Source organism: Ursus americanus, chromosome 3, assembly GCF_024610735.1.
Source record: "Ursus americanus isolate L20-20 chromosome 3, mUrsAme1.1.p, whole genome shotgun sequence".
Taxonomy (NCBI): domain Eukaryota; kingdom Metazoa; phylum Chordata; class Mammalia; order Carnivora; family Ursidae; genus Ursus; species Ursus americanus.
Genome location: NC_142129.1, coordinates 54,840,416 through 54,856,264, shown reverse-complemented (window position 1 = coordinate 54,856,264; position 15,849 = coordinate 54,840,416). Strand labels below are relative to the sequence as shown.

Sequence of the window (15,849 nt, the reverse complement as noted above, 5' to 3'; positions counted from 1 at the left end):
GCTCAGTCGTTAAGCATCTGCCTTTGGCTCAGGGCGTGATCCTGGCGTTATGGGACTGAGCCCCACATCAGGCTCCTCTGCTGGGAGCCTGCTTCTTCCTCTCCCACTCCCCCTGCTTGTGTTCCCTCTCTTGATGGCTGTCTCTGTCAAATAAATAAATAAAATCTTTAAAAAGAAAAAAAAAAGAAATGCCTTTTCTCTGGTGACCCTTTAAAACCTAAACCAGAGTTATTTTTCTTCATTTATGTGACAGAATTCTATCATGGTTACTCATTTTTACTCATGTCTACTTTGCACTTAAATTTTATGTTGAACCCATGTTTGCAACTTTGCTTTGATCCTTGTGCCTTTGTTGACAGAATTTCTGCAAAGACCCCTGTATTTGTACTGTCCAAACTGGTAGCCACATGTATCAACTGAGAATTTAAAATGTGACTGGTGTGAATCAAGATATGCTGTAAGTGTAAAAGGCAGACTAGATTTCAAAGCCATAGTACCAAAAATATATTAGTATCTAAGTGATAATGATGTCTTTGGTTACATACTAAAAATATTTTAAATATATCCGCTGATGTAACTTTATTAAAGTTAGTCTTACCTGTTTTCTTTTACTTCCTTAATGTGGCTATTAGAAAATGTAAGATTGTATGTGTGGCTTGCATTTATGGCTTGCATTATATTTTCTGTTATAGAATGCTGCTTTAGCTCCTCTTCCTCTCATTTTATATTATGTTAACAGATCTCACTGCATCATTTTAGAAATAGGTGGGCTATCAGACTTGAACAAATTAGCATTTGCTCATGCCAGAATATTTCTATTGCTGTTATTCAGTCTAACATAGACCCATAAAATGTTAGTGTTATGCACATCTTAATGATTTCAGGGTTTAAAGATTTCTTTCTTTGCCTTAAAGACAATTTGAAGTCTATCAAGTGCTTTATTAATACTTATCAGTTGTAAAGACAATTCACTTAATCTCTCCACTTTCATTTCAAAGTTTTTAAATTCACTATCTGTAAAGTATGCTGTTTTATCCAGCTTTTCCATTTCTGTCAACGGAACTACCTTTTAGACACTAGACAGATTATCATGAAATCACCTTTGATTATTTCCTCTCCTTTATTTCTAAGCAGTTGTTACTCCTGTTTCTGATTTCCAGGCCATCATATCTCTTTACTTTCTCTTCGGCTCTGCTTTCCCTGGTCAATACCTTAATTAATAGGGCAACAAATTCATTCTTTTATTATTGCAATAGCTCCTTCCACATCAGTGTGATCTTTATACTAATGTAAGTAGCCTACTGTACAACACCAACACCGTCTTCACCTCTCTATCGCAGAACCTACTACATCTATCTAATTGTTTCATCTAAACGCTATCACGGAGTTTCAGCCCTCATCCTTCGGCCTTTATCCTCAGACCAAGCGCTCATCCTTCCCAGTCTGACTGAATCACTTAACCGTGTGCAGCGGATTGCCTGCGTGGGGCTCCAACCTCACAAGTTTCATCAAACTTTTTCCCTATCTGGAAAGCCTTTAACTCCCTTTTTTAAAACCTGCTTTGCTTTTTTCCTGTATGCCATCTCTGATTTCTTGAAACCACCCTAATTCTTCAATCAACCTGGAATTTGTTCTATATAATTTACTGTAAAATTTTTCTTTAATTATTTCCTGTGTGTAATGTGTTTTTGCCTTTTGAAGCCAGTGCAAATACACAGTGCTCCTAGCACCGCACAAAGAACCCGTGAAGGGCTCAGTTAAACTTCATTTGAATGGCTTTTGTTTTTTATCGTTGATTTTTGTTGTTGTTGTTTAGTGTTCAACAATTTACCAGTTGCATATAACACCCAGTGCTGGGTTTTATTTTACATTTCTCTTTTTCAAATTTTGTAATGGCTAAAGGACATTTTCTTCCATATTATGATTTCAGGCTCACTTTTGTTTTCTATGTGAAATATAGAATCATTTTTTACTTGTTGGACTATTTATTGTGCTGAATGTCCGCATTAGTGATATTTTTTTTACACCGGCTCTAGTGGTAATAGTTACTATTTAATTTTTATTTTCAGCTAGGGGTTAATGATGGAAATTTTTTTCTTGGTGAATTTTTTATTTGATATTCCCTAAACTGAATTGATTTGTCATAATTTATATTCTATATGAAGCACTATTGTACTGTAATACTGGACACTTTAATTTATTTTTTTAAAGATTTTATTTATTTTAGAGAAAGTGAGCGTATGCACGGGCAGGGGGAAGGGCAGACACAGCGGAGCTCAATTGAGCCCACTTAGGGGCTCAATCTCATGATCCCGAGATCACGACCTCAGCTGAAATCAAGAGTTGGAGGCTTAACCAACTAAGTCACCCAGGTGCCCCGAGACACATTTTTAGATAAAAATACAGTATATCAGATAATTTTCATAGTCTTTATCGTACTAGTTTTTCTGTATCCATGTATTCTATAGATAGTTTTGAAAGGTAGAGTTCGGAAAGAAGAAGAAATGATGCATATTAATCTTAGATCCTAAATCAACCTCATCTTTATGCATATTTAAATAAAGAGAAGTGTTACTGAACATTGATGAGAGCTGTTTTGACTGCATACACACCAAACTTCAACAGTGGCATTTTTCCTTGTCTTTGAGATCTATGTGAGGGACTGCCTCGTGGTTACCATGCTGATGCAATAGTCAGACCACAGGAGTTCCAACTTTATCATCTACTGTCGGTACCACCTGCAGCAAATTACTTCATTGTGCCGAGCCTCAGTTTACTCATTTGTGAAATATGATTAACACTGTCGTCTTTTGTTGGGTTGCTGTGAAGCTTAAATGGATTAGTCTGTGTAAATAACACAAAATGTGGTAGCAAAACTTGTGCAGAGTAAAAATTAGCTATTGCTATTAATGTCATTATTAATGTAGCATCATTAAGAACTTCTTGGAACTTTAGTAACTGTCTTTTCCTTAGTAGGAACCTATCTCACACTCGGTTCAACTTTTTAATAGTGAGTACCTTTCTCATCACTAAAATAAAAACCCTAGATCACTGCTTCCCCACGGTGTTCGTGTCCTTGCGCACAGAAAAGGGCAGTCTATCCGCAGGCCACGTCACGGCAGGAAGCAGTCTGGAACTTACTCAGCTGCAACCCCTTCCCAGTTTGTGGGGGGAATACCCGGGCTGGGATGTTCTTTGCGAGACTCTGTGAGTATTATTACTCTTCTTCCTCTCCTCTCTCTTTCCTTCCATCTCCATTAGCGACCATAAAAAGAACCCCAAGAGTTTGTTTTAAACAGATTTCAACTAAGGATTCATCCAATTTAAAACAACGCCAGCTATGAACGATCAACATGGTCTTCATTCCAAAAGATGTATTAAGAAAATGTACTGGCCAGGGAGACAGGCTTCTGATCAGCTCTGTCGAGGCCCAGCTCTCGTCTCGCATTAATTCCCACCCCATTATCAGCACCAACGCCGGGCGATCAGGAAGCACAATTCAGAAAACTGGCCTTGCCTAGAAGCCTACAAGGGATTCTCTTGTTACATTTGCATTGGGCTCTGCCTTTCTTTGGAGTCAGGAAGGAAAAAAAAGGTACTAAACTTTTCTGTGTCTTTGCTTTTTAACAAATGCTCTGAGAATCTTTTTTTGGGTGGGAGGATTTTTTTCTACTCTCTGCAGTTGGGTGAATGTTAAACTTGTTCCATCTGGGAGCGAGAAATCCTGCGTTGAGGCCTCCATCTTAGTAAATGGCTCTCTTGTTTTGAATAGTCGGCAGATCTCGCTCTCCCACCTCCATTTAGCATGATAAAGAATGAGCTTACTTTACACTCTATTTTTTAGCATCTTAGATATGTTTTGGTCATGATGGTGCTGTATCAAAGCCCTCTTTTCTTTATTTATACTTCACCAAAGTAAATTTGACATTCAGTTTTCTGGTACATATTTTAAATGGCTTGATTTTTTGCTTTATTGCTTGAATCATCTGACAAACTCATGAAAATATTCAACTTGATTCTCTTTTTTATAATTTTCTTGACCTCATACAAATTTCAAGTATTACTCTATATTGTATGCCTTTATATATGTATACGTATCTCAATATAGTTTTCTTCTAGATATAGAAGCGGATGAAAAAATTTTTTCCCCAAGAGGCTCTCCAGGGATTCAAAAAAGTCCAATTTTCTAATGTCTTGGGTTTTTTCTTTCCATAATAATTTGAATTAAAATGTTGAGCTAAATGAATTGAAATGAGGTTTTTATTTTGGTTACTTTAACTCTCTAAATCTTACTCATTTTTTAATCTACTCTTTTGAAAAGTATATACAAAACTCCACTCATTATATATGTACAGTTTGATGAATTTTGACAAATGAGTACACCATAATCTAGATATAGAATATTTATATCACTTCAAAGAGTTCCCTCCTGTTTCTTCTAATCAAGCCCGTACCCCCCACTCTCCACGCAGCCCTAGGCAATCATTCATCTGTATTCTGTCCCTATGCATTAGTTTAAGCTTTGATTTTTCTACAATTTCATATAAATAAATTGTATAAAATCAATCTATGATATCTTCTGTCTGGATTTTTTTTTTCCAGTCAGAAAATGCTTCTAGATCCATCCATGTGTGTATAATAATAATGGTCTTGTCTTATTGCTGAATGGTCTTCCATTATATGGATATGTCACAATTTGTTTATGCATTCTTCTGATGGAAATTGAGGTTATTTCTGGGTGTGGGTGATTAAGAATATAGCTGCTATGAATACTCTATACAAGGCTTTGTAGATATTTGTCTTTCTTTCGGGTAAATACCTAGAAGTGGAATTGTTGAGTTGTTAGCTGTTTGTTTACCTTTATAAAAAACTGCCAAATTACTTTCGATTATTGGTTATTTTACATTCTCATCGGCAAAGTATGAGAGAGTTCCTTTTACTAACACTTGGTACTGTCAGATTATTTTTAATGATATGCATTCCAGTGGAGGTGTAATGGAATCTCATTGTGGTTTTATTTTGTGTTTTCTTGATGTCTGACAATGTCGCACAGCTTTTCGCGTGCTTACTGGCCATTTGTAGAACCTCTTTGGTAAATTGTTGGCTCAGCTTTGTTGCATTTTTTTTTTTAAGATTTTATTTGAGATAGTGTGAGCACACGAGGTGGGGAGGGGCAGAGGGAGAGGGAGAAACAGGCACTCCACGGAGCACAGAGCCCAACATGGGGCTCAATCCCAGGACCCTGGGATCATGACCTGAAGGCAGACGCTTAACCGACTGAGCCACCCAGGAGCCTCTGTTGCATGTTTTTTTTTTATTGGAGCGTCTGTCTTTTTATTATTGGTTACAGGAGGAACATATATTCTGGATACAGTCCATTTCTCGGTATATATGTTGTAAATATTTTCAAATAGCCTATAGCTAGGTTTTTATTTTCAGAGCAGAATGTTTTAATTTTGATGTGTCCCAGTCTATCAATTTTCTCTTCTCTGGTTAATCCTTTAACGTCCTATCTAAGAAAGATTTGCTTTATGTTTTCTTCTTCTAGTTTATTTTTTACATTTAAGGCAAAGAGCCATTTTGAGCGATACGGTTTTATTGTATGATGTGAAGAAAGGCTGAGGTTCATTATCTTACAGAGGTGCCTTAAATTTTTCAGAACCAGTTTTTGAAAAGCTTATCCTTGTTCCTTTGAATTATTTTGATGCCTTTGTTGGAAATCAATTAAACATATGTGTGAGCAAATTTCTGAGCTCTTTCTTTTATGCCATTGATCTATATGTCTAACTTTACAAGACGACCACAGAACCTAGATTACTGTTGCTTTACAGCAAGTCTTAAAATCAAGTGGTATGTTTTCCATCTGCTTGCTTTTAAGATGATCTTGTTGTTATTGGTTTTTAGCAACTTGATTATGATTTGGCTTTGGCTTAATACAGGTTTTCTCTCCTTCTGTCTTTTTCTTTTCCTTTTCTTTACTTTTCTTTCCTTTTCTTTTCTTTTCTCTTTTCTTTTTTCTCTTTTCTTTTCCTCCCCCCCCCCTTTCTTTTTCTCTCTCCTGCTTCATTCAGCTCACTGAGTTTCTTCCATCTGTGGGTTTGTACTTTTTAGATTTTTGGAATGTGTGAGACATTGTTTCTTCTAATTTTTATTCTCCTTTTCTTTTGGGATTCCCATTACACCTAGAGTAGATGGCTTGATATCATCTCACCCTGATGTAAGTCTCTGTACATTTTTTTCTTATTACTTTTTCCTCTTTGTATTTCAGTTCATATAGTTTCTATTGCCATAGTCATCTTTTCTTCTAGCCAATAAACTTCATTTACTCACATCCAAAAAATTCTTCTTTAAAATAGTGTATTTTTCAGAGACTTCATTTGGTTCTTTTATATATTGTCTACGTATATCCTTATATTCGTGTTTACCTTTAAATCTTTGGGCATATTTATAATATTCATTTTAAAGCCCTTTACTGCTAATTTTACTGTCTCTGCCATTTCTGTGTCTGCTACTGCTGCTTAATTTTTTCTTGAACATCGTTCTTAATTTTTTTTAATATCCTTTTAATGTCTACTAAATTTTCATTAGATGCCAGACAATTTAACTTTGTTATCTTTCTTGAAAGAATATCGATCACTTGAAACTTCCAAGACTTGATTTTAAGTTCTGTTAGGGCAGGACTATAGTTGTCTTGACTCTCAACCTGGTTTTTCTTTCTCACTAATTTGTATGTTCTCTGGGCCTCTCTTGAATGTCCTGGATGTTTAAAGGAATGGATGACCCTAGGAAGTTACTAATATTAGCCCAGGGTCCTGTGGCAAGAATGAGGATACAGAAGGGAGCATGAGAGTCAGGAAAGGTGTGAAGAGATACTTACAGCTTTTTGAGGGGGGACGGAGACTGAGAGGGGAGCTGCTTCAGCTCAATCTCAGGCCTGGTTTCACATCACTTACTGGCTCCTACCAAGTCAGTTCTATGTGGCTTGACTATTTTCTCCTGGGCTTTGAATTTCTTGAATTTTGGTCATCTTCACATTCAAATACAAATTTTGAAGGCAGACACAGAGGAATAATAATAACAATTGCTTATTGATTTCTGGCATATATACACACAGAGACTGAAATGGGCAATACCTACACGTATTGGATGACCGTTGGCATCCTACAATTATGTGGAATAAACCAAGTAAAAAATAATAATAATGACTAGTTTTCAAAAAACTTTTCAAATCTCAGTTTCAAAGGTTAGATTTTCTCTTTCTCTACTTGCTCCTTCCCAGTTTTCTTTTTTCTTTTTCTGAGTAACATGGAACCCTCACGAATTGGGTGTGTTTTTGTAGTTGAAGATTATGCTATAATTTTATTAGCTCGTGGTCTATTAATTCAGCCAACTGTTGCATATAGTAAGAAATAATTAGTCTAATGAAGATTCTTAAATTCAAGTATGAAAAGCATAAATAATGAAATATTTATAACCTCTGAATACTGGCTGCCATAAATGTAATTTTGCCCCCCAAAAAATAAGTATAACTTACAGTTTGATACTGTATTATATAGTCAATGTTTCTGTTTAAACAGATAAGCCATGGTCTGCTTGGGTTCTGAATTTTCTGTGTCTCTAAGTTAAAGTTACCTTGCAGGGGCGCCTGGGTGGCACAGCGGTTAAGTGTCTGCCTTTGGCTCAGGGCGTGATCCCGGAGTTATGGGATCGAGCCCCACATCAGGCTCCTCCTCTGGGAGCCTGCTTCTTCCTCTCCCACTCCCCCTGCTTGTGTTCCCTCTCTCGCTGGCTGTCTCTATCTCTGTCGAATAAATAAATAAAAAATCTTTTAAATAAATAAATAAATAAATAAAGTTACCTTGCAATATTCTAATATCCTGCGATCCCTGTGAAGCAGTTTCCTTGGCTTTCTTTTTCCATCACAGTGCTTCTTTATCTAAGTTGACAAGTAGAAATCAAAGCTAATAAAAACCATGATTGATAAAAATGAGTAGCATCTACCAACCCAGGGAAGTTCTTCTAGAAACATGAAAATATGGATGAGTTTGAAATACTGTTGTCTTGAACAAAAGCTAGAAGTGCAATGGCAAACTTAGAGAAAGTTATGTTATTGGGTAAGGAACGGGGGGTGCATGGGAGAGGAGTTTTCTCAAGAGTTTACAAAGGTTTTATGCTTTTTTCGATTGATCTCATGAGTTGCAGCTGGGTAATGGGGAGGGCAGATATAAAAGTTGTAGAAAATAAGCAGTAGATTTTAACTTGGATTCAGAAGTATTGAGGTTTTGATTTGATTTAGTGGAGAAGTGTGTCCTCAAAGCAATCAGAATATTGGCTTAAATTAAAGCGTTGGTAAACCTTGGTGGATGTGGCAGAAAGCGTGCGCGCGCGCGCGTGTGTGTCTGTGTGTCTGTGTGTGTCTGTGTGCCTTTTTCATCCTCTTTAATTACCACGGGCTTTTGGATGGCTTCTAAAGTGAATTAGGAAGTTCTTAGACATTTGGCATTAAAGTCCAGGCCCGGGAAGTTTATGTGAATATTCAACTTCTGATTCTTGGATGGTGTGTTGATACAGTATATTTTTTAATGGTTACATTTTTCCTTGAATAGTATAAAAGATTTACTGTTACAGTTTGTGTGTGGCCAGGCAGTGGCATATGGAAAAGCTGTTTCCTGCTATTTAATTTAATTAGCCCAATCACGTGCCAGCCTTCGGGCATGTCACTCTGGACCTCTGAGGCTCTTTGTCTGTCAAAAAGATGGACAATATCTTGGCTTTGTTTGGTTGCTCAGCATGCTGCAGATAAAACCACTGAAATTTTGACTATTTGTTTAGTCGGATCCTTGCATTTTCACCATTTGGCTTTGATTTTCTGTTATACAAAATGATAACATTTTGGCTTTGGGAAGGTTAAAAAAAAAAAGGAATACTGAGGATGTGAAGAAGAGCTATTGCTCTTTGTGCTTAATACATAGGCTTGAGAATATTATTTTCTCGTCGGAAATTTTTAGTCAGTTTGGTACCACTGTGTTAGTAGAAACTCAAAACAATTACCATTGAATCATTTTAACCATAACTTAGCTGCCAAACTGTCATTTTAAATCAAGCCTCCTTTTTTGGTTCATGTGTATATTTAATATGATTTTCTTTATCTTACAAAATCTCTAAATCTGTTGGTGAATTTATTGTTGAAAAAGAAAATATTTCATTGAATATTTTGGATAAGAATATTTTAGTTTTGTTTTGTTTTCATAGAAAGGATGGTGGTTAACACATTTAGTCACTTCAAGAATTTTTTCCAATATTTTAGTCTTCCTTTCAAAGTCAAAGACATTTTTAATTTTTTTCTTTTTTAATTGATATGTTCAAATTTTAAAAAATTCTCTTTAGTCTGATTTAAGTCACTTTTTATACTCCTGATACTTTTCAGGTTTTAAAATTAATGAAGAGCATTGGGAAAGAAACAGATTGAAAAATACATACTGCAACTTGGAAATCTGATTTTGCAGTGAAGACATCTGCCTAAATTTCCAGCTGAATTAACAGCAATTTGTTTGAATCAAAGTGACTTGTCCAGTGTGATAAGCTTATTTGAGTATCCACATTTTAAAATTAGGGGTCCCAGATGTGAGATTCTTAATTAATTTTAGACACATGCACAGTTTAGAGCTTCAGGAGGATTTGCATATGGACTTAATAATGTCCTGCAAGAGTTAAAGTCAATCACACTGAGCTTCTAGTCAGTGTGTAGTACTGTCCTAGGTGCCAAGACACAGCCCCTAACCTCTGACACTTCCTGGCCTTGGGAGCAGCCAATGAGACCTATACTGAATAAATGACAATCAGTCTCAAAGGAAGTATCTGTGTTCCAAAACTAATAAATTTATGCCTTCCCAATAGATTAGGAATTTTCCAAAGAATAATTGCATATTTCACTTTGATATAATTTGCAGATAAGATCCTTACCTCTGGTTATTTTTTAATTAAAAATTGTTAAGTGGTAAAAAAAAAGAAAATCAAAACCTAAATATGTAAATCCTCTTAGCCAACATAGTTTTTACAACATAATTTACATTCATAATACAGACATTTATAATGATCTCATCGTTAATATGGCTGCCATCACCCATGTCAAGCCTAAATCCTCTTAGGGACCTATGAGCTGCAGGGATTTTGTGTTTCGTTTAAGGGCAAGCAAACAACAGCCACGTGAAATCTGTGCTTTTAATCTTTCATTGTCACCATCAGTTCTTCAGTGGAACTACACTTAGATCTTTCATCATTGTTTCTATTTTGAGATTCATTGCTATATTCTCTAGCTCTCTACGTGTGATTCATTTTTCATTTTCACTTTATTTTAACTGCTTATTTACAGTGTGATTTTTTTTTTTCCCCCTGAGGGTGCACATACATCACGACACATTGATTCTTAGAATGCAGTATCCACATAAGAAAACTTACTTTGGTGGTAACTTTTTAAAAATGAACATATTTTTAATATTGAGAAACACCCATATTCTCTGCAGAGAATAAACTTATGGCAGAAACACAATAATTTCTCATAGAGCTCTCTTTTTCAGTATTGACATTTTATTGAAAATGTTACAAAGTGGAACATGACTAAGGTTTAAAATGAAATTACTGATGAGGTAGGAGTTAATTCAGAAATAGAGATCTGCTTAAGATTTTTTAAGGAAAGAATATTTATTATTAACTTAAAGAAGTACCTTGAATGTAGGGATTAAATAATACAACCTGATTTCTTTTAAAAAATATAACCCTAATATGGGGTGCTTGGGTGGCTCAGTCAGTTAAGAGTCTGCCTTCAGCTCAGGTCATGATCTCAGAGTCCTGAGATGGAGCCCCAGGTCAGGCTTCCTCCTCAGTGGGGAGCCTGCTTCTCCCTCTCCCTCTGCTCATCTCCCTGTTCCACTTCTCACGCTCTCTCTCTGTCTCATAAATAAATAAATAAATAAATAAATAAATAAATAAATAAATAAATAAGTCTCATAAATAAATAAATAAAGTCTCATAAATAAATAAAGGCTTTAAAAATGTAACCCTTATGAAATTCTAATTTATAAAAAATTAATAACCGTGGTAGAGGCAACTATGCAATTTCAAATAGATATTTCCAAAAATAAATAAAAACACCTGTGTCAAAAGAGTAAACTCATTTGACTTGTAGCAAACATCCAAATTTCTTTACATATCAGTCTAATATTTTATTGCATGTACACTTACGAGTATGTTACTATGCGTGTAAATTGACCAACGTCCCTCACCTATTTTCTTAAATTGCAATTCAGCCTATCTATAATCAGTAATAGTTCAGGCCAATTCAATCCATGTGTACCAAACAGCTACTTGAGCCTGGGACTTGAGCCAGGGAATGAGAAGACCATAGAATGACAAGATAAATGAGGTAGCCATATGGACTTCTAAATTTACAGTCTCTTGGAGAAATGGACAAGTAAACAAATGGAGAAAATACAAGTGTCATTTGTGCTACCATGGTAAAAATATATGTAAAGCACAGAGTCTGTATAGGTCTTGATCAAAATGTCCTAGCTTGTAAGTTGCGGAACTATGATCAAAACTCACATCGACTGTCCAAGGACCATTGCTACCTGTGAGTACAACTCAGAATTTAGCAAAGGGTTTGGCATCTTGTGCCTGGACCTCCTGAAGAGTGAGCATAGGGAAGATCTTGAGGTTTCCACACCACAGGTGCCTGGCCTCTGCTCTACGTTGAGTTACTCTGAGAAACAGCCTCTACTGAGACCTATTAATAGTTGATATTTTTGTTTTAGGACAATGGAGAAGATCTATCAAAGAGATTGCTGGTTTCTTTTAGGAAAATTGAGAGGGGATTTGCATTTTTTACACTCATTCATTAAAATGGGAGGATATTGTAGGCACAAATCAAATTTTTAATTACATTTCAACTCTACTTGTTACAAACGAAAATTATCAAAATTTGAGTCAAGATATTGGGGTTGAGGGTCGAGTTTTCTTTTCTTTTTTTAATCTTTTTTAAAAGATTTTCTTTTTAAGTAATCTCTACACCCAACATGGGGCTTGAACTTACAACCCCGAGATCAAGAGTAGCATGCTCTATTGACTGAGCCAGCCAGGCGCCGCTGGGGTTGAGGTTTCTATTTGTAAATTATGTTAATATGCTTTCATTTATAGAACATATTTACCATGGTAAAAAAAAAACAAATATACCCAATTAGCTATTTGTAAGTGTACAATCCAGTAGTTTTAAGTTATATGCACATTATAACAAAGATCTCCAAGTTTTTCATCTTGCAAAATTGAAACTCTAAATCCCTGGAACAACTCCCTATTTTCCCCTTACCCCAGCACCTGGTAACCACATTCTATTTTCTGTTTGTATGAGTTTGACCATTGTCAATAACTCACATATATGAAATCACACAGTATTTATCTTTTGTGACTAGTTTATTTCACTTAGCATAATGTCCTCAAGATTTATCCATGTTGTAGCATAGGACAGCAGAGTTGCATTTTTAAGGTTGGGTAGCGCTCTATCTATCTATCTGATTTTTTTTTCAACCTTGTGGCTATTGTGAATAATGCTGCAATGAACATGGGTATGCCACTATCTCTTTGAGATCCTGTTTCCATTTTGGGGGGATATATACCAAGTAGTGGGATTGCTGGATCATATGATAATTCTAATTTATCCACATCCTCGACAGCATTTGTTACTTTGTTAGTTTGTTTGTTTGTTTGACAAACAAATTGGCCATTATATTTGGTATGAGGTGATAATTTATGCAGTTCTGATTTTCATTTCCCTGATGATTAGTAATACTTAACATCTTTTCATATGCATCTTTGCCATTTGTATATTTGTTTGGAGAAATATCTTTTCAAGTTCTTTGCCTACTTTTAAAATTTTGTTGTCGTTGAGTTGTAGAAGTTCTTAGTTTATTTTGAATGTTAATTCCTTACTGAATATATGCTTTTCAAATATTTTTATCCCATTCTGTATGTAGATTGCCTTTTTACTCTGTTGATTATTTTCTTTGCTACATGGAAATTTTCACGTTTGATGTAGTTACATTTGACTATTATTACCTGTGATTATGTAACTTTTTTAAATTTTGAAGTTTATTTTTACTCTCACATAAGAGAGTAACAATCACTAACTCATGCAGATCAGAAAAAGAATCTTAATTATATTTGTAGCTAAGAACTTTTCTCAAAGCTACAATGAGTTACTGAAAGAGCCTTGATTAAGACTGCATCTGATCCTTTTTAGATGATTTAAAGGTATCTTTTGAGCTATGTACTAATGATTGTGATTTCCTTTGAGAAAGGCATGCGATTTCTAAATAATGCATCTCTTAATTTTAAACATAAGATCAGGGTCCAAAAAGCTGATATGAAACACTCTTCAATGGTTTGAGAATCTTATTCCCTACCACAGAAGACAGTTGGCTTATAAAATAATTTGATACACATATATTTGTATACATTAACATACGTATACATGTATATGTGTCTGTATACCAATGTGTATGTATGTACCTCATTCTGACATGCAAAGATGAGAAATATTTACACTTTCATTGATAGGCAAGTAGACCAATGTTGAATGTACATCTTTTTTTAATTTCTTTTTTTCCTTTTACTTTCACATAATTTCCTTCAAGATCATAACAGGTTAAGGAAAAAAAGTCTTATTGAATGTTAAAAATAAAAAAGGTCAAGTGAATGCTGATTTTGCATTTTTAAGCCAAGATCGACAAATAGCTTTCTACGTAAAGGCAGGGAGATGGAAGAAACACATTCTATCTGACAGAGTTTTTGATATTTCTCATGAGTGAAAATAATACAACTAAGTTAGGCATAAAATATATGCAAAAACAGTGTTGCCCAGTATTTAAAGTTTTACAGAAAACAACATTAAAAAGAGTACAGAAGGACAAAATTTTATTATTGGCCGGGATGTTAGTGACAATAACAACAGTAAAAGCTAGTCTGTATTGAGACTTAATTAAATGGCAAACACAGTGGCCAGCAATTTACATATATTATATATCAGTTAGTCACCATCTCTTAATTATAGATAAAGAAATGGAGGCTTCAGAATAGCCAAGGAGTTACCTTAGGTCAGACATTTAGAAAATGGCAGAGTTCAGATTCCAACCCCAGTCCGAATGCAGAGAGGTTGAGAGAGGGCTTGGAGCCTCTCAGCCAATTTGTAGTAATGTTGTAACAAATCCTCAGATCTGAGACAGACCACTGGATAAAGTCAAAATATACCTCCTTCATCTTCAAATCAGATAGCCATTTATTACTCTGTCAATGGTTCAACCAAGTCTTTCTTACTCCTCCCAATTATTCTGAGGAAAATGTGGTAGCACTTACAGAAAGAAAAGTCAAAAGTGAAAAACAAAAGCTTTTAGGAGTCAGGAGGTCATTGTATGAGTGGCTTCACAGTCGTGGCCCTGCTTTTTTCTTTTTACTAAATACCTTCCCTACCATCTTTTAATTCATCTATTTAACTCTAATTCATAAAACTTTGTGGCCATGGCATAGAAGACATGCAAAATATCATTTATGGGACCCTTGGCTCTTCAATACTTACTTTTTGTACTTGAAGTGAAATTTATTTTATTTACTAAGCTTGGTTTTGATTTATAATACATGTTCATTCCCTTTGCATCTTAGTATATATAAAAAACACAAATTTAAATATTAAACTTAGCATGAGTTCTTGGCTCAACTATCCTTAGCCTGCCCAATAGATGGTGCAGTTTTAATTCTGTCTACTAACATTTGCACAAAGTCATTTCCTCCCTCCTCTTAATAATTATAGTAAAACACTAGGTTTAAAAGAAAGGCTGGAATCCCTTCTCCTTTATATGTAAAGATACTCATAAAATAATGTTAATTAAGCTAGTTTAAATCTTCATTTCTATGCTTGTTAATTACTTATGCGTCTATAATATGCCTAAGACATTGTCTTAGGTGGTGAGTATGATCCTGCCCGGCTCTAATAAGCTTATAATCTGGTAAAAGGAGGGTAAGTCACATATACAAATAATTATTAGATAAAAGATGTTATGATCGCTACAGATATAATAGTACTTTGGGAGTTCATATGTTCATAATATAACTAGTTAAAGGTTGAATTTTCCAAACGCCCTGTGATTTAATATAAATAGTTAATGAATATTCATGCTTTCGAATCCTTTAGCTTTGTTAATGTTATTTCTTTATGTACACATTTCCTAGGTCAACACATTTTCCATCACAAGCAGTAAGCCGTTCAGTGTACAAGCTAGTAAGCAGTCCTAGCTCAATTGCTTCCAGTAGTTATAGCTTAAATAAACCTTCCACTCAACTCACTGGTCATGCTGGTTCCCTTTGTGTACAACTGCATGCAAAACCACGAACTAGTTTCAGATTTTTTGAAACGACAGATATTCAAAGATGTAAGCCTTAATTATGACAGTATGCCTAAGTTATCATTGATACTATCACTGATGAAAGAACTCCCATTGATGAGAAAGAAATTTCTACATTAGGGTAAATAACACCTGTGCTATTCAAAGTTATTTTAGTGAATTTTTTATTCGGTTTTACAACTCTAGGCATTTTAGCAGATAAAATATATCATTACTTTTGCAATATAGTCAATATTCAGGTATGTTTAATATTCACTGAGAAATAAAACTTTTTGGTATATAGAGAACAGATCCAAGGAGGTGACCTCAAAGGCCTGGAGGTTAATTAATGGCCTAAGATAGCCTGACTCAAAATGAATAGGAATTCAGAAAGGGAGGGAAGGGGGGAAGCTGTGTATTTCTT

At 35.0% G+C, this 15,849-nt stretch overlaps 1 protein-coding gene and 1 pseudogene across 6 annotated transcripts in view; both read left to right on the top strand.

The window, feature by feature from the left end:
* The window catches only part of HDAC9 (histone deacetylase 9), a 726,671-nt gene that overhangs the window by 366,705 nt on the left and 344,117 nt on the right, over nucleotides 1–15,849 (top strand). The gene's annotated exons all lie outside the window — the stretch shown is intronic.
* LOC148110396 (BTB/POZ domain-containing protein KCTD5 pseudogene) overlaps nucleotides 11,587–15,849 on the top strand; it is a 34,322-nt pseudogene continuing 30,059 nt past the window's right edge.